This window comes from Enhydra lutris, unplaced genomic scaffold (genome assembly GCF_002288905.1).
Source record: "Enhydra lutris kenyoni isolate GAN:26980312 unplaced genomic scaffold, ASM228890v2 scaffoldscaffold67, whole genome shotgun sequence".
Taxonomy (NCBI): domain Eukaryota; kingdom Metazoa; phylum Chordata; class Mammalia; order Carnivora; family Mustelidae; genus Enhydra; species Enhydra lutris.
The window spans coordinates 1,990,350-2,009,860 of NW_019154151.1; the positions used below are offsets into that span (position 1 = coordinate 1,990,350).

General features: G+C 37.9%; 1 pseudogene; it reads right to left on the minus strand.

Moving 5' to 3' along the window:
- Positions 1-12,154: 12,154 nt before the first annotated feature.
- LOC111159195 overlaps positions 12,155-19,511 on the minus strand; it is a 55,158-nt pseudogene continuing 47,801 nt past the window's right edge.

Below are 19,511 nucleotides of genomic sequence, written 5' to 3' on the forward strand. Positions count from 1 at the left end.
AGCCATCCAAGCCTCCCTCAAAGAAATTGAAAAATCCAGAACACACCAGCTGTCTCTACACCTTAAAGAACTGGAGAATCAACAACAAATTAAACCAACTCCACACATAAGAAGGTAAATAATCAAGATTGGTGCAGAGATCAATGAGGTAGAAACCAGAGATACAGTAGAACATATCAATGAAACTAGAAGCTGTTTTTTTGAAAGAATCAATAAGATCGATAAACCATTGGCCACACTAGTCCAAAAGAAAAGAGAGAAAGCCCAAATTAATAAAATTATGAATGAAAAGGGAGAGATCACAACTAACACCAAGGAAGTAGAAACAATAATCAGTTATTATCAACAGTTATATGCCAATAAGCTAAGCAACCTAGATGAAATGGATGCATTCCTGAAAAACTATAAACTCCTAAAATTGAACAAGGAAGAAATTGACAACCTGAATAGACTGATATCTAGTAACAAGATTGAAGCAGTGATCAAAAACCTCCCAAAAAACAAGAGCCCAGGACCTGATGGATTCCCTGGGGAATTCTACCAAACTTTCAATGAATAAATAACACCTATTCTTCTGAAGCTGTTTCAAAAAACTGAAGAAGAAGGAAAACTTCCAGATTCTTTCTATGAAGCCAGCATTACTCTGATCCCCAAGCCAGGCAAAGACCCTACCAGAAAGGAGAATTTCAGACCAATATCACTGATGAGTATGGATGCTAAGATTCTAAACAAGATCCTAGCAAACAGGAACCAACAGCACATTAAAAAGATTATCGACCATTTTTCCACCAGAAATTCATTCACCAGGTGGGATTCATCCCTGGGCTACAAGGATGGTTCAACATTCACAAATCAATCAATGTGATAGAACAAATTAATAAGAGAAGAGAGAAGAACCACATGGTCCTCTCAATTGATGCAGAAAAAGCATTTGACAAAATCCAGCATCCGTTCCTGATTAAAACGCTTCAAAGTTTAGGGATAGAGGGAACATTCCTGAACTTCATAAAATCTATCTATGAAAGACCCACAGCAAATATCATTCTCAATGGGAAAAAGCTTGCAGCTTTCCTGTTGAGATCAGGAACATGACAAGGATGCCCACTCTCACCACTCTTGTTCAACATAGTATTAGAAGTCCTAGCAACAGCAATCAGACAACAAAGAGAAATAAAAAGTATCCAAATTGGCAATGAAGAAGTCAAACTCTCTCTCTTCACAGATGACATGATTCTTTATATGGAAAACCCAAAAGACTCCATCCCCAAACTACTAGAACTCATATAACAATTCAGTAACGTGGCAGGATACAAAGTCAATGTACAGAAATCAGTGGCTTTCTTATACACTATCAATGAAAATACAGAAAGGGAAATTAGAGAATCAATTCCACTTACTATAGCACCAAGAACCATAAGATACCTGGGAATAAACCTAACCAAAGAGGTAAAGGATCTGTACTCGAGGAACTACAGAACACTCATGAATAATCCTTTTCATGTACTGTTGGTTCCTATTGGCTAGTATTTCGGCTAGAGTTTTTACATCCACGTTCATCGGGGACATTGGTCTGTAATTCTTCTTTTTGATGAGGTCTTTGTCTGGTTTGGGGATCAAGGTAATGTTAGCTTCATAAAATGAGTTTGGAAGTTTTCCTTTCATTTCTATTTTTTGGAACAGTTTCAGGAGAATAGGTATTAATTCTTTAAATGTTTGTAGAATTCCCTTGGGAAGCCATCAAGCCCTGGGTTCCTATTAGTTTGGGGATTTTTGATTATGGCTTCAATTTCCTTGCTAGGTATGGGTCTGTTCAGGTTTTCTATTTCTTATTGGTTCAGTTTTAATAGTTAATCTGTCTCTAGGAATACATCCATTTCTTTCACAGGGTCTAATTTGTTGGCATATAGTTGCTCATAACATGTTCCTATAATTGTTTGTGTTTCAGTAGTGTTGGCTGTGATCTCTCTTCTCTCATTCACCATTTTATTAATTTGGGCCCTTTTGCTTTTCTTTTTGATAAGTCTGGCCAGCGGTTTATCAATCTTACTAATTCTTTCAAAGAAAAAGCTCCTGTTTTTTTTTTTTTTTATGTGTTATACCATCCTTTTGGTTTCTATTTCATTGGTTTCTGCTCAGATCTTTATTATTCCTCTTCTCATGATGGATTTAGGCTTTACTTGCTGTTATTTCTCTATCTCCTTTAGGTGTAAGTTTAGGTTGTGTATCTGAAAGCTTTCTTGTTTCTTGAGGAAGTCTTGTAGTGCTATATACTTCCCTCTTAGGACCGCCTTTACTGCATACGAAAGATATTGAACAGTTGTGTTTTCATTTTCATTTGTCTCCATGAATTGAAGAAAACTATTTGAAGAGTCCAAGATGGTGCAAGAGTAGAAGATCTTAATTTAGTCTGGTCCCATGAATTCAGCTATATAGCTATTAAACCATTCTGATCACCTGTGAATGCAATAAGAGATTGAAGAAAATAATAGCTGCAACTCTACAAATAGGAAAGTGACCACTTTCTGCAAGGTAGGTGGTGTAAAGATGTGAATCCAAGATGTTATATGGGGTGATATGCCACAGGGTTTGGGAACCTCCATCAGCTGGCTACCAGCAAGTGATAGAGCACTGGGGCACAAAATCAGAACTTTGAAGTCTTCTCTGGTGAGGGTCATAGCTCAGATGGCTAAGTGGTGGGTGGAAACCTCACTGGGGCAGTGTGATCTCAAGATCCTCAAGGTCACAGAAAGACCGGGGGTGCTTGAATGGGGCAGAACTCCCAGGTATTGGAGCAGTAAAGCTGGCTGCAAATAGTGAGCCCACAAGTGGGCTCTCAGCTCAGGATTGCTGTAAACCATGATCCACCACATAGTCAGGCCTCTTCTCTTTGTGCATGGGACCAACACACAGAAGAACCAGGGAGATTCCCTTCCTTCCTTAGGAGGAATGGTGTGGGAGTACACAGCAAAAGTCTATTGGGTTTGGAGACTCCAAATGGAGTCTTGGTCTTGGGGTAGGAAACACTCAATCACAGGCCAGTTAGCACATAATGTGGCTGGAGTGTAGGGAGACAGAGGTGATAGGTCGCTTTTCTCTGAGGTCTCATTGAGGAATGGGACCCCAAGTTTTGCCTCTGGGGTCAGAGATTGGGATGCTGCCATTTTCATTCTCTTCCTCTAAAGCTTCACAGAAAGACTACAGGATATCAAAGTCACATAGAGTGAGCTGGAGCAGATTACTTAGCCTGGCCCTTGGCAAGGGTGGTGCAATTCTGCCTGGGGCAAAGACATTTGAGAATCAATGCAACAGGCCCCTCTCCAGAAGATCAGCAAGAACATCCAAACAAGAAAAAGTTTACCAATCAATGAGAACTACAAAACTACAGCACTAGGGGAATACACCACATAGAATCATGGCTTTCTTCCCAAGAGTCTTTACTCTTTCTACTTTAATAGTTTTTTTTTCTCTTAATTAAAAAAAATTCTTCTCCCCCTCTGACTTCCCATGAGAAGCTGTGGACTCTGAGAAACCAACTGAGGGTTTTGGAGGGGATGGGGATGGGGAGATGGGTGAGGCTGGTGATGGGTATTAAGGAGGGTATGTATTGCATGGAGCACTGGATGTGGTGCATAAACAATGAATTTTGGAACACACACAAAAACATACCAGAATACACCCAAAATCTAGTGTATGGCTCTGTTCTATTCATCCCCCGGTCATATTTTTTTTTCTCTTCTTTCTTTGTTTTTGATTTTTTTTTGTTTTGTTAAAGTCTTTTTAAATTTTCACCTTTATAGTTACATCGTATCCTCTCAATGTATTTAATTTTATTTTGGTATATACACATTTTTCTTTCTTTACAATTTTGAGATGTGGTTTCCTCTAACAAACCGACCAAAATACACTCAGGAGATAGGGTATTGCTCTGTTCTGTTCACTGGTTATTTCCTTTCCTTCTTTGTTGTTGTTGCTGTTTATTTCTTTTTTGATTTTTTTCTTGTTTTTATTAATTTCCATTTTTATAGTTACATTCTATCCTTTCATTGTATTTAATTTTATTTTTGTACATATACAAGTTTTTCTTTCTTTACACTTTTGGGATCTAGTTTTCTAAAAAACAGACCAAAGTACACACAGAATCCAGTGTTTCTCTCTATTGGGCTCAACTGTCTGATTTTATTCTCCTCCTGCCCCCTGTTTTGGATCTCTTCTGATTTGTTTAATGTATATTTCTCTTGTGTCATTGTTGCCTTTTTAGTGTTCTGTTATTGCATAAATCTATTCTTCCCTGGACAAAATGACAAGATGGAAAAACTTACCTCAAAAAAGAGAACAAGAGGCAGTACTGACGGCCAGGGACCTTATTAATATGAACATTAAGAAGATGTCAGAACTAGAGTTCAGAATAATGATTATAAAGATACTAGCTGGGCTTGAAAAAAGCACAGAAAACACTAGAGATTCTCTTTTGGAGAAATAAAAGAACTAAAATCCAGCCAAGTTGAAATAAAAAAGGCTATTAATGAGGTGCAGTAAAAAACGGAGGCTCTAACTGCTCAGATAAGTGAGGCAGAAGAGAGAATTAGTGATACAGTTGACCAAATGATAGAGAATAAAGAAGCTGAGAAAAAGAGAGATAAGCAACTACTGGCTCATGAAGGAAGAATTTGAGTGATATCATTCAGTAAAACAATATTAAAATAATTGGGATCCCATAGGAAGAAAGAGAGATGCAGAAGGTATATTGGAGCAAGTTATAGCAGAGAACTATCTTAATATTGGGAAGGAAACAGGTATCAAAATCCAGGAGACAGAGAGACCCCCCCTCAAAATCAATAAAAATAGGTCAACAATCCGACATCTAATAGTGAAACTTACAAGTCTCAGAGACAAAGAGTAAATACTAAAAGTAGCTCAGGACAAGAGGTCTGTAACCTACAATGGTAGAAACATTAGATTGGCAGCAGAAGCATCCACAGAGACCTGTCAAGCCAGAAAGGATTCTATGATATATTCAGTTTACTAAATGAGAAAAATATGCAGCCAAGAATACTTTAGGGCCACATGGGTGGCTCATTTGGTTAAGCAACTGCCTTTGGCTCAGGTCGTGATCCCAGGGTCCTGGGATTGAGCCCCATGTCAGGTTCCTTACTTAGCAGAGAGTCTACTTCTCCCTCTCACTCTGCCTGATACTCTGCCTGCTTATGCTCTCTCTCTCTCTTTCATCAAATAACTAAATAATTTTTTTAAAAAGAATACTTTATCCAGCTAGGTTATCACTGGGCATTAAAGAGGGCATGTATTGCATGGAGCACTAGGTGTGGTGTATAAACAATGAATCTTGGAACACTGAAAATATAAAATTAAATTTAAAAAAAATAGAGATAAAAAGTTTTCAGGACAAACAGAAACTAAAAGAAATTGTGATCACCAAACCAGCCCTACAGGAAATATTAAAAGGGGTCATCTAAACAAAGAGAGAGCCCAAAAGTAACATAGATCAGAAAGAAAAGTGACAATATACAGTAACTGTCACCTTAAAGGCAATACAATGGCACTACAATCATAAATCTAAATAGTACCCTGAATGTAAATGGGCTAAGTGCCCCAATCAAAAGACACAGGTATCAGACTGGATTAAAAAAAATACCAATTAATATGCTGTGTGCAAGAGGCTCATTTTAGACCCAAAGAAACCTTCAGGTTTAAAATGAGGGGGGAAAACCATTTATCACGCTGATGGACATCAGAAGAAAGCTGGGATGGCAATCCTTGTATCAGACAAATTAGAATTTAAACCAAAGACTGTAATAAGAGATGAGAAAGGACAATATATCATAATTAATTAAAGGGTCTATCTAATTAGAAGATCTAAGAATTATAAATATTTATACCCCTAATATGGGAGTAGCCAATTATATGAGCCAAGTAATAACTAAACCAAAGAAACACATTGATAATGATATAATTATAGTAGGGGACTTTAATATTCCCCATCACTGCAATGGACAGATCATCTAAACAGAAGATCAAGAAGGAAATATGGGCTTTGAATGACACTCTGACCCAGATGGACCTCACAGATATATTTAGAACATTCCATCCCAAAGCAACAGAATGCTCATTCTTCTTAAGTGCACATGGAACATTCTCCAGAATAGATCACATCCTGGGTCACAAATCAGGTCTCAAATGGTACCAAAAAAATGGGGTCATCCCCTGCATATTTTTGGACCACAGTGTTTTGAAATTGTAACTCAATAATAAGAAGAAAGTGGGAAAGAACGCAAATACATATGAGGGGTCGAGATGGCAGAAGACTAGGGGACCCTATTTCAACCGGTCCCCTGAATTGAGCTGCATATCTACCAGAACACTATGAACACCTATGAAATCAGCCTGAGATGTAAGGTTATACATGTCTGGATTTCTACAGGGGCAGAGGATCGTCAGTCGAGAGGGTGAACCTTGCCTGGTTAGTGATTGATATTTTCAGCTATACAACCACAACTCAACAGAATTACAAGGAACAGGAACCCCCAAAAAAGAAAACACCCAGAGACAATGGCCTCGCTAGCAGATCTAATGGATATGGATGTAAGCAAGATGTCAAAAATAGACTTCAGGGTAGCACTTATGAAGAAAACAACCAGGCTGGAGAAAACTATTAATGGAACCTTAGATTCACTAAGGGCAGAAGTGAAAGCAGATCTAGCAGAACTTAAAAATGCTATCAATGAGATACAAACTAATCTAGATACTCTAACAGTTAGGGTAAATGAGGCAGAAGAATGAATTAGTGATCTTGAAGACAAACTGATAGAAAAGAAGCAGGAGGGGGCCTGGATCAAACAGTTTAAAATCCATGAAAATAGAATTAGAGAAATAAATGATGCCATGAAACGTTCCAATGTCAGAATTATTGGGATCCCTGAGGGGGTAGAGGGAGAAAAAGAGAAAGGACTAGAATATATATTTGACCAAATTGTAGCCAAGAACTTCCCTAATCTGGGGACTGAAACAAGTAATCCTGTCCTAGAGGCACAGAGGATACCCTCCAAGATCAATGAGGGAAGATAAACCCCCAAGCATGTAATAGTAAAACTCGTAAATCTTAGAAACACAGAAACCATTTTAAGGACGGTTAAGAGGAAGAAATTCTTTATGTACAGAAGGAGAAACATCAGAATAACGTTAGTTCTGTCCACAGAAACCTGGCAAGACATGTTCAGTGTACTAAATAAACAGAATATACAGCCAAGAATTATTTATCCAGCAAGGCTGTTGTTCAGCTTAGATGGAGATATAAGAAAATTCCAGGACTGGCAGAGACTTAAGGAATATGTGACCATTAAGCTGGCCTTGCAAGAAATATTAACGGGGGTTCTATAAAAGAAGAAAGACCCCAAGAGTGACACAGAACAGAGATATAAAAAGATGATCCATAGAAATAAGGACTTCACAGGCAACATGATGACAATAAAATCTTATCTATCAATAATCACTCCCAACGTGAATGGCATAAATGCTCCCAAAAAACAGTACAGGGTTGCAGATTGGGTAAAAAGAAAGGACCCATATATACACTGTCTACAAAAGACTCATTTTGATACATCCAGACTGAAAGTAAAGGGATGGAGAACTATCTTTCATGCTGACAGACTGCAGAGTAAATCTGGGGTAGCAATTCTCATATCAGACAAATTAGATTGTAAGCTAAAGACTATAGTTAAAGATACAGAAGGACACTATATCCTTTTTTTTTTTAAAGATTTTCTTCATTTATTTGACAGACAGATCACAAGTAGGCAGAGAGGCAGGCAGAGAGAGAGGAGGAAGCAGGCTCCCTGCTGAGCAGAGAGCCCAATGCGGGGCTCGATCCCATGACCCTGAGATCATGAACTGAGCAGAAGGCAAAGGCTTTAACCCACTGAGCCACCCAGGTGCCCCGACACTATATCCTTTTTAAAGGGTCTATCCAACAAGAATATCTAACGATTATAAATATCTATGTCCCCAAAATAGGAGGAGCGAACTGCATAAGCCAACTGTTAAAATGAAGAGACATATTGATAAAAATACGTTAATTGTAGGAGACCCTAGCACCCCACTCTCAGCAATAGACAGATCAACTAAACAGAAAATCGACAAACAAGAGCTTTGAATGACACTGGACCAGATGGATCTCATAGATGTATACAGAACATTCCACCTTAAAACAACAGAAAGGTCATTCTTCTCAAACACACGTGGAACTTTCTATAGACAACATACTGGGTCACAAATCAGGGCTCAACTGATACAAAAAGATTAAGATTATTTGCTGCATATTCTCAGACCACAATGCTGTGAAACTGGAATTCAATCACAAGAAAAAGTTTGGAAGAGATTCAAACTGTTGGAAGCTAAACACCATCCTGCTCAATAATGATGGGTCAACCAGGAAATCAAAGAAGAACTTAATTCATGGAAACCAATGAGAACAAAGACACATCAATCCAAAAACTATGGGATATGACAAAGGTGGCCCTAAGGAGTAAATGCATAGACATCCAAGCCTCACTCAAAAAAAAAAAAAAAAGAAAAGAAAAATCCCAAACACACCTACTATCTTTATAATTTAAAGATCTAGAGAAGGAACAACAAATTAAACCTAACCAGGCATGAGAAGGTAAATAATTAAGATTAGAGCAGAGATTAATAAAACAGAAACCAGAAATTCAGTAGAACATATTAAAGAAACTAGAAGCTTGTTCTTTGAAAAAAATTAGTAAGATAGATAAACCATTGACTAGACTAATCCAAAAGAAAAGAAAAAGGACCCAAATTATTAAAATTATGAATGAAAGGGGAGATATCACAATAACACTCAGGAAATAAACACAATTATAAGAAATTATTATCAACAGCTATATGACGATAAATTAAACAACCTAGAAGAAATGGATGCATTCCTGTTAACCCATAAAATATCAAGATTGAAACAGGAAGAAATTGACAACCTGAATAAACTAATAACCAGTTATCAGATTGAATCAGTAATCAAAAACTTCTCAAAGAACAAAAGTCCAGAACCTGAGGATTCCCTGGGAAATTCTACCAAACATTCAAAAAATATATTTTACATTTTCTCCTGAAGCTTTTTCAAAAATAGAAACATAAGGAAAACTTCCATACTTTTTCTATGAGGCCAGCATTACCTTGCTCCCCAAACCAGGCAAAGACATCATCATAAAGGAGAATTTCAGCACAATATCCCTGATGAATATGGATGTCAACATTCTCGAAAAGATCCTAGCTAATAGGATCCAACAGGACTTTAAAAGCATTCTCCCTTTTGACCAGGTGAGGGTTATCCCTGGGATGCAATGGTGGTTTAACATTCATGAATCAATCAATGTGTCAAAACATATAAATTAGAGAAGAAACAAGAACCACAATGTCCTCTCAATCGATGCCGAAAATGCATTTAACAAAATACAGCATCCTTTTGTGATTAAAACTTTTCAGAGTATAAGAATAGAGGGAACATTCCTCAACTTCATAAGATCCATCTATGAGAAACCCACAGCAAATATCATTGTCAATGGGGAAAAACTGAGAGACTTCCCATTGAGATCAGGAACACAACAAAGATGCCCAATCTCACCACTATTGTTCAACATAGGACTAGAAGTCCTAGCAACAGCAATCAAACAACAAAAAGAAATAAAAAGTATTCACACTGGCAAAGAATAAGTCAGACTCTCTCCACAGATGACATAATACTTTATTTGGAAAACCCAAAAGTCTCCACCCTCATATTACTAGAACTCATACAGCAATTCAGTAATGTGGCAGAATACAAAATCAGTGCACAGAAATCAGTTGCTTTCTTATACACTAACAATGAAACTGTAGAAAGAGAAATTAGAGAATTGATTCCATTTACAATAACACCAAAACTGATAAGATACCTTGGAATAAACTTAACCAACAAGGTAAAGGATCTATACAGTAGGAACTACAAAACACTCATGAAAAAATTGAAGACAAAAAATGGAAGAACATTCCATGCTCATGGATCAGAAGAATAAACACTGTTAAAATGTCCATGCTGCCCAGAGCAATCTATACTTTCAGCACCATCCCAATTAAAAAAATTGCATTTAAAAAATATTTTATTTATTTCTTTGACACAGAGAGATATCACAAGTAGGCAGGGAGGCAGGGAGAGAGAGGTGTGGGGGAAGCAGGCACCCCGCCAAGCAGAGAGCCCGATGTTGGGCTCAATCTCAGGACACTGAGATGATGACCTAAGCCAAAGGCAGGGGCTTAACCCACTGAGCCACCCAGGTGCACCAAAAGTGACATTTTAAAAATTTTTTTAAAATGCTGGAACAAACATTCCTAAAATTTGTATGGAAGCAGAAAAGAACCCGAATCACCAAGGAAATGTTGAAAAAGAAAAACAAAACTGGAGGCATCACGTTGCCTGATTTCAAGCTATATGACAAAGCTACATTTAGCAAGACAGCAGGGTCTTGGCACAAAAACACACACAGACCAGTGGAACAGAATGGAGAGCCAGAGTATGGACTCTCAACTGTATGGTCAACTAATCCTTGACAAAGCAGAAAAAAATATCCAATGGAAGAATGAAAGTCTCTTCAATAAATGGTGCTGGGAAAATTGGACAGCTATATACAGAAGAATGAAACTGGACCATTCTCTTACACCATACACAAAGACAAATTCTAAATGTATGAAAGACCTCAATATGAAACAGGAATCCATCAAAATCCTAGAAGAGAACATAGGCAGTAACCTCTTCCACATTGGCCACAGACACTTCTTTCAAGACACATCTCCAGAGGCAAGGGAAACAAAACCAAATATGAAATTTTGGGACTTCATCAAGATCCAAAGCTTCTGCACAGCAAAGGAAACAGTCAAGAAAACAAAGAGGCAACCCGTGGAATGGGAGTAGATATTCGCAAATGACACTACAGAGAAAAGGCTGATGTATAAGGAACTCTTCAAACTCAACACCCAAAAAACATAATCAAGTCAAAAAATGAGCAGCAGACATGAGCAGACACTTCTTCAAAGGAGACATACAAAAGGATAACAAACACATGAAAAAGTGTTCATCACCATTAGCCACCATGGAAATTCAAATCAAAACCACATTGAGATACAAACTTAAACCAGTTAGAATGGCAAAAATCGACAAGGCAGGAAACAACAAATGTTGGAGAAGTTGTAGGGGAAGTTGAACCCTCTCACACTGTTGGTGGGAATGCTAATTGGTGTAGCCACTTTGGAAACAGTGTGGTGGATTCTCAAAAAATGAAAACTAATGCTACCCTATGACCCAGCAATTGCACTACTGGGCATTTACCCCCAAAGATACAGATGTGGTGAAAAGATGAGACTTATGAACCCAATCTTCATAGTAGCATTGTTCACAATAGCCAAAATGTGGAAAGAGCCAGGATGCCCTTCAACAGACAAATGGATAACAAAGATGTGGTCTTATACACAATGGAATATTACTCAGCTATCAAAAAGATGACTACCCAATTTTGCATTGACATATTTGGGACTGGAGGAGATTATGCTAAATGAAGTAAGTCAAGCAGAGAAAGTCAATTGTCATATGTTTTTGCTTATTTGTGGAACATAGGTAATAGCATGGAGGACATTAGGAAAAGGGGAAAATTACAGGGGACAGTTGTGACACTTCAATTGAAGATGTGCTTGGGAACAGTCTCAGAGAATAGACTGGGTGTGGTGCATAAACAATGAATTCTGGAACATTGAAAAGAAATTTTAAAAATAAGTAAAAATTTAAAAAAAAGAAGCATCCTACTAAAGAATGAATGGGTCAACCAGGAAATTTAAAAAATAATTAAAAATAATCATGATCCTATGGGATTGGGAGGGAGACAAACCATAAGTGACTCTTAATCTCACAAAACAAACTGAGGGTTGATGGGGGGAGGGGTTTGGGAGAGGGAGGGTGGGGTTGTGGACATTGGGGAGGGTATGTGCTATGGTGAGTGCTGTGAAGTGTGTAAACCTGGCGATTCACAGACCTTTACCCCTGGGGATAAAAATATACTATATGTTTATAAAAAATAAAATTAATAAAAAAATAATAATCATGATCCTATTCTTTTAATACTTGCCATCCTTGAGTTTATGGTACAATGTTTTGGTATTTGATGGGTCTATTTCAAGTGCCTCCAAACAATTGTCAATTGCTGCCTGCCAATTTGACATCTTCTGTTAATTAGCACCAATATTTGGCACACAGCTTAGAGCTATAGGTTGTAGCTTCAATCTATCTGCTTTCCTAATGACAGAGTTTGAACCTTCTACATATCTTAAAGCTTTTGTATATATATTTTTAGTAGCTATCTCCCAGTTCTGGGATTTGAAAAAATATATTTCCAATTTTTTAAGTCTTTTATTAGCAAAATTTTATCTACATATTTTAAATATATATCTGCTTCTTCAAATAAATCTGGGTGACTCACCAGAACCATCATTTGGGAATATACCCCAATGATCTCCCTCCCTTAGTTTTCTGTATTCTGTAATAACACATATTTTGGCAGGTTTTTCACCTTTCACTTCTGCATTTTCCAGTATCCTTGCCACACCCATTTTTAAAATTATTTGACCAAATACCGTATTTTTCCCCTCCAAATGAGGAGTTGGAACTGTTGATAAAGCACTAAGAACCACTTGTGTTGCAGCTTGCATTTGCCATACTCTATAAACCTTGGTCATGCTTATAATAGGAATTTTCATCTTCAAAAATTTCACTATAAATACTTTCTCCACCTTTTCCATTTTGATTTGAGAAATCTCCACCCTGAACCATAAATTTCTTAATAATTCATTGGAAAGGGCATCCTTTGAAATGGAGAGTTTTCCCAGTGGTGGGTCCAGTGAATTTTTCTCTTGTACCCTAGGTATGAAAATTTTCTGCAGTTTTGGGTACAATATCTGCAAATAATTCTAAGGCAATTAAACCAACTCACTCTCTACTGATGTCCATGTCAAAGAAGACTCAGGGATCACTGTGGTTGGAAGGCTTAGTCTGGAGGAGAGTTGTGACACTTCAGTTGAAGATGTGCTTGGGAAAAGTCTCAGAGAACCTTATGGCCACACTGCAGCTCAACCCGAGTGGCTTTCTCTTAAAAAAATATATTATTTTATTTTATTTAAAGATTAGATTTACTTTTTTTTTTCAGAGAGGGGAGGCACAAGCAGGGAGAATGGCAGTCAGATGGAGAAGCAGGCTCCTTGCTGAACAAGGAGCCCAATATGGGACTTGGTCCGAGGACACTGGAATCATGACCTGAGCCAAAGGCAGATCTTTAACCAACTGAGATACCCAGGCATCTCAAAATAAAATATTTTAAATGAAAAAGAAATGAATCCTTTCATTTTTAAGGCACTTTCTTCACATCATAATTTTCAAAATAGGAAAGAGAACAAAATAGAGAGCAAGCTGTGAGATAACAATGTGTGGTAATTAGATTTGTTCCTCTCGCCTTCATTTAGGATGTATTGGTAAATGTGATGTTTGAAGGCTTTTATTCTTGTTTTTGCTGTGTTGATTTTTTGTTACTTAATTGGTTACTGTGGGTATAATCTATTCTAACAAATTACTTTTTAACTAATATACCCTTTTATACTTGTCCATTTATTCCAAATGCTGTCCTTTTAGTATAATTTTTTCCCATAATTACTCCCTTGCTCCTAATTTACTTGTGGAAAACATACTTGCTGGGGATGCAAGGACCTCTGCTATATTGCCAGCACTTCATTCTTATAATTTGGACTAATATGGCTGGTTCATAAGCTATATAGCAGAAAATAATGATCTTGTTCTAGAGGTCTTGTCAAGAGGAAGGTGGGAAATGCAGCTATTTTTTTTTACTATTATTTCATCTTTCTTCTGATGTTTGAAGGATTTTTTAAATCCAATAATGCTTCATAAAGAAATATTTCTACAAAAAATCATCTAAAATGCTTTTTGAAAAAGTTATTCTTGACTAATAATTTCGTTAGTAAACTCTGCTTAGCTTTCTCATATTCTAAGGCTTTCAGTTCCTGACCAAAATGTTTTGATAGATTTTTTTTTCAAGCGAAATAATTTTTCAACAAATTAATAGGTCTTGTTGGTGGAAAGATTGGAGGTAATTGTTTTAGTTCTTTGAGCTTTAAACACTCAAATTCTGGCAGCATAACTTGGAAGTGGTCAGTCACAATTTTAAAAAGTGTGTTTATACCCACCATTGTAATGATATTACACATTGTTGTGGTAGGCATCAGTTTTCTACCCGCTTTGAAAACAAGGAAACTAAGACATAGTACAATGCAAATGAGTTCCTAAAGGTCAACTAATATGTTTCATAGAATTAAAATTCAAATTCCAGTTTTATAAGTCCAAAATCTTTTCATGCTACTATAGCTTGCTGTCTCCCACAAAAGTTTTGGCTCTGAATTTCCTTTGTTAAATTTGTCTGGCTCTCATCACTTAGGTAGTATGTTTAGGATCCTGGGACAGAGAATTGAAAAAAATTGTTTCTCTGTTAAAATAATTGAATTTTCTCATCTACATATAGGGATAGAGAAAATAGTGGTATTTTATAGGTTTCATTAAGAATAAATTTGAGTATGTACAGCATCTTAATAAAAGACAATTCACTGATTTCTTCTCCTCAATTTATCCAGATCCTCAAGTTGTAAAGAATTAAATAATCATTTCAAGAGTTGCCAAATATAAAATTCAAAATAGAGAAAACTGCTCTCACATTGCTGTGAAAGCTTTAAGTACTTTTTAAATGACTGTTTGACATACTTTTAATTTAATTTAATTTAATTTAATTTAATTTTTGTGTGTGTTCCAAAATTCATTGTTTACACACCACACCCAGTGATCCATGCAATAAATGTCCTACTTAATACACACCACCAGGCTCACCCAACCCTCACACTCCTCCCCTCTAAAACCCTCAGTTTGTTTTTCAGAGTCCACAGTCTCTCATAGTTTGTTTTCCCCCTTCAACATCCCCCAACTCACTTCTCCCCATTTTCAATGCCCTCCATGTTATTCCTTATGCTCCACAAGTAAGTGAAACCATATGATAATTGACTCTCTCTTCTTGACTTATTTCAGTCAGCATAATCTCCTCCAGTCCCATCCATGTTGATACAAAAGTTGGGTATTCATCCTTTCTGATGGAGGCATAATACTCCATAGTAAATATGGGCCATATCTTCTTTATCCATTCATCTGTTGAAGGGCACTGTGGCTTTTTCCGCAGTTTGGCAACTGTGGCCATTGTTGCTATGAACATTGGCGGTACAGATGGCTCTTTTTTCCACTACATCTGCATCTTTGGGGTAAATACCCAGTAGTGTAATTGCAGGGTCATAGGGTAGCTCTATTTTTCATTTCCTAAGGAATCTACACACTATTTTCCAAAGGGGCTGCACCAACTTGCAATACCACCAACAGTTTAAGAGGGTTCCCCTTTCTCCACATCCTCTCCAACACATGTTGTTTACTGTCTTCTTCATTTCAGCCATTCCAACTGGTGTAAGGTGGTATCTCAGTGTGGTTTTGATTTGAATCTCCCTGATGGTTAATGATGATGAACATTTTTTCATGTGTCTGTTAGCCATTTGTATGTCTTCATTGGAGAAGTGTCTGTTCATGTCTTCTGCCCATTTTTTGACATGATTATCTGTTTTTTGAAAGTTGAGTTTCAGGAGTTCTTTATAGATCTTGGATATTAGCCCTTTGTAGTGTCATTTGTGAATATCTTCTCCCATTCCATCAGTTGCCTCTTAGTTTTTTTGACTGTTTCCTTTGCTGTGCAGAAGATGTGAATTTTGATGAAGTCCCAATAGTTCATTTTTGCTTTTGTTTCCTTTGCTTTTGGGGACAATGTCTTGAAAGAACTTGATGTGGCTGATGATGAAGAGGTTATCGCTTATGTTCTCCTTTAATATTTTGATAGATTCCTGCCTCACATTGAGGTCTTTTATCCATTTTGAATTTATCTTTGTGTATGTTGTAAGAGAATGGTCGAGTTTCATTCTTCTACACATAGCTGTCGAATTTTCCCAGCAATATTTATTGAAGAGATGGTCTTTTTTCCACTGTATATTTTTTCCTGCTTTGTTGAAGATTATTTGATCATCGAGTTGAGTGTCCATATCTGGGCTCTCTAGTCTGTTCCACTGGTCTATGTGTCTGTTATTTGCCAGTACCATGCTGTCTTGCTTATCATAGCTTTGTAGTAAAGCTTGAAATCAGGTGACGTGATGCTCCCTGTTTTGTTTTGTTTTGTTTTTCAACATTTACTTAGCAATTCTGGTTCTCTTTTGGTTCCATACACATTTTAGTATTGTTTGTTCCTGCTCTTTGAAAAATGCTTCTGGAATTTTGATCGGAATGGCAATGGAAGTATAGATTGCTCAAGGAAGTATAGACATTTTAACCATGTTTATTCTTCTGATCCATGAGCATGGAATGGTCTTCCATCTTTTTGTGTCTTCTTCAATTTCTTTCATGAGGGTTCGGTGGTTCCTCGAGTACAGATCCTTTACCTCTTTGGTTAGGTTTATTCCCAGGTATCTCATGGTTCTTGGTGCTATAGGAAATGGAATTGATTCTCTAATTTCCCTTTCTATATTTTCATTGTTATTGTATAAGAAAGCAACTGATTTCTGTACATTGATGTCGTATCCTGCCACATTACTGAATTGCTATATGAGTTCTAGTAGTTTGGGGGTGGAGTCTTTTCTGTTTTCCATATAAAGTATCACACCATCTGTGAAGAGAGAGTATGACCTTTTCTTTGCCAATTTGAATACCTTTTATTTCTTTTTGTTGTCTGATTGCTGTTGTTAGGACTTCTAGTACTGTGTTGAACAGCAGTGGTGAGAACGGACATCCTTGTCATGTTCCTGATCTCAAAGGGAAGGCTGTCAGCTTTTCCCCATTGAGGATGATATTTGCTCTGGGTTTTTCAGAAATAGGTTTTATGAAGTTGAGGAATGTTCCCTCTATCCCTTTACTTTGAAATCTTTTAATTAGGAATGGATGCTATATCTTGTCAAATGCATTTTCTGCATTAATTGAGAGGATTGTATGGTTCTTCTCTTTTCTTTTACTGATTTGCTCTATCACATTGATTAGTTTGTGAATGTTGTACTACATTTGCATCCCATGGATAAATCCCACCTAGTCATGGTGGATAATCTTTTTACTGTACTGTTGGATCCTATTAGCTAGGATCTTGTTGAGAATCTTGGCATGCATATTCACCAGGGAAATTGGTCTGAAATTCTCCTTTTTAGTGTGGTCTTTGCCTGGTTTGGGGATCAGGGTAATGCTGGCTTCATAGAAAGAGTCTGGAAGTTTTCCTTCTATTTCTATTTTTTGAAGCAGCTTCAGGAGAATTGGCATTATTTTTTCTTTGAATGTTGATAGAATTCCCCAGGGAATCCATCAGGTCCTGGGCTCTTGTTTTTTGGGAGGATTTTGATCACTGCTTCAATCTCATTACTAGATTATTAGTCTACTCAGGTTGCAGTTTCTTCCCGATTCAGTTTTGGAAGTTTATATACTTCCAGGAATGTATCCATTTCGTCTAGGTTGCTTAACTTATTGACATATAACTGTTGGTAATAATTTCTGATGATTATTTCTATTTCCTTGGTGTTAGTCGTGATATCTCTCTTTTCATTCATAATTTTATTAATTTGGGTCCTCTCTCTTCTTTTGGATTAGTTTGTCCAGTGGTTTACTGATCTAATCGATTCTTTTAAAAAATCAGCTTCTAGTTTTGTTGATGTGTTCTACTGAATCCCTAGTTTCTGTCTCATTGATCCCTGCTCTAATATTGATTATTTCCCTTATTGTATGTGGGGTTGGCTTAATTTGTTGTTGATTCTCCACTTCTTTAACGTTTAAAGAGTGCTGCTGTATTCTGGATTTTTCATTTTTTTTGAGGAAGCCTTGGATGGCTATGTATTTTCCCCCTCAGGACTGCCATTGCTGTATTCCATAGGTTTTGTACGAATGTGTCTTCATTCTCATTGGTTTCCTTGAATTTTTTAAGTTCTTCTTTGATTTCCTGGTTGATCCAAACATTCTTTTTTTTTTTTAAAGATTTTATTTATTTATTTTGACAGATCACAAGCAGGCAGAGAGGCAGGCAGAGAGAGGAGGAAGCAGGCTCCCTGCTGAGCAGAGAGCCTGATGCGGGGCTCGATCCCAGGACTCTGAGATCATGACCTGAGCCGAAGGCAGTGGCTCAACCCACTGAGCCACCCAGGCGCCCCTGATCCAAACATTCTTAATCAGGATAGCCTTTAGCTTCCAACTATTTTAATTCCTTCTATACTTTTTCTTGTGGTTGAGTTCCTGTTTCAAAGCATTGTGGTCTGAGAATCTTCAGGATATCTCAATCTTTTGGTATAGGTTGAGCCCTGATTTGTGACTCAGTATGTTGTCTATTCTGGAGAAAGTTCCATGTGCGCTTGAGAATAATGAGTACTCTGTTGTTTTAGGGTGGAATGTTCTGTATATATCTATGAGGTCCATCTGGTCCAATGTGTCATTCAATCCTCTTGTTTCCTTATTGATTTTCGCTTGGATGATCTGTCTATTACTGAGAGCGGTGTGTTTAAATCCCCTACTATTGGGGAGACAAGATGGCAGGGAAGTAGGAGGAGGCGCTGTTTCAACCTGTACCCTAAAGGGAGCTGATTACTTACCAAAGAACTCCGATCACCCATGAAATCAGCCTGAGATCAGAATTATACATGTCTGGATCTCTACAGGGACAGAAGACGCCAGTGGGCAGGTAAAGCAGAGTGGGAACATTGGACTGATATCAGAAGATAAACGAAAGGGGGAGGGAGCCACCAGAGGCGACCAATTAGAAAGTAATACCCCTAATATGAGAGTGCCCTGCATCTGGGGACCAACATTAACTTGGAGACTGGTTTAAAGCACTCAGAAAGAGCAAAGGATTATGGGGGGAGGGGGAATTGTGGGAATCAGGGTGGCTAGGGACAAGGGCTTAAGTCCCTGGACCCAGGACAGCCTCCCCTGGCACTGAGCCAGAGAGAGTGTAGCAGAGAAACCAGGTCTTGGTCGCTGAGCCGCCAGCACGTCCGAGAACATGTGGGGTCCAGCTCCTGTGAGGGGCTGGGAGCCTCGCCAGCTGGCAGAATTCCAAGCCATGCTACAGAGCCTGAGACACGTGCACCCCTCACCCTCCCCTGCGAGAGGCATGAAGGCCCAGCCCGGTGCTCTTAAACCTGCACCTGTTTGTTTCAGAGCCTGAGACACACGGGAACCCCAAACCCTCCACTAAGAGAGGTGCGCAAAGGCCCAGCCTGGTGCTCTTGGACCCGCACCCTGCACTCAGAGCCTGACACACACACGTGACCCACAGCCTCCCCTGAGAGAGGTTCATGCAAGCCCG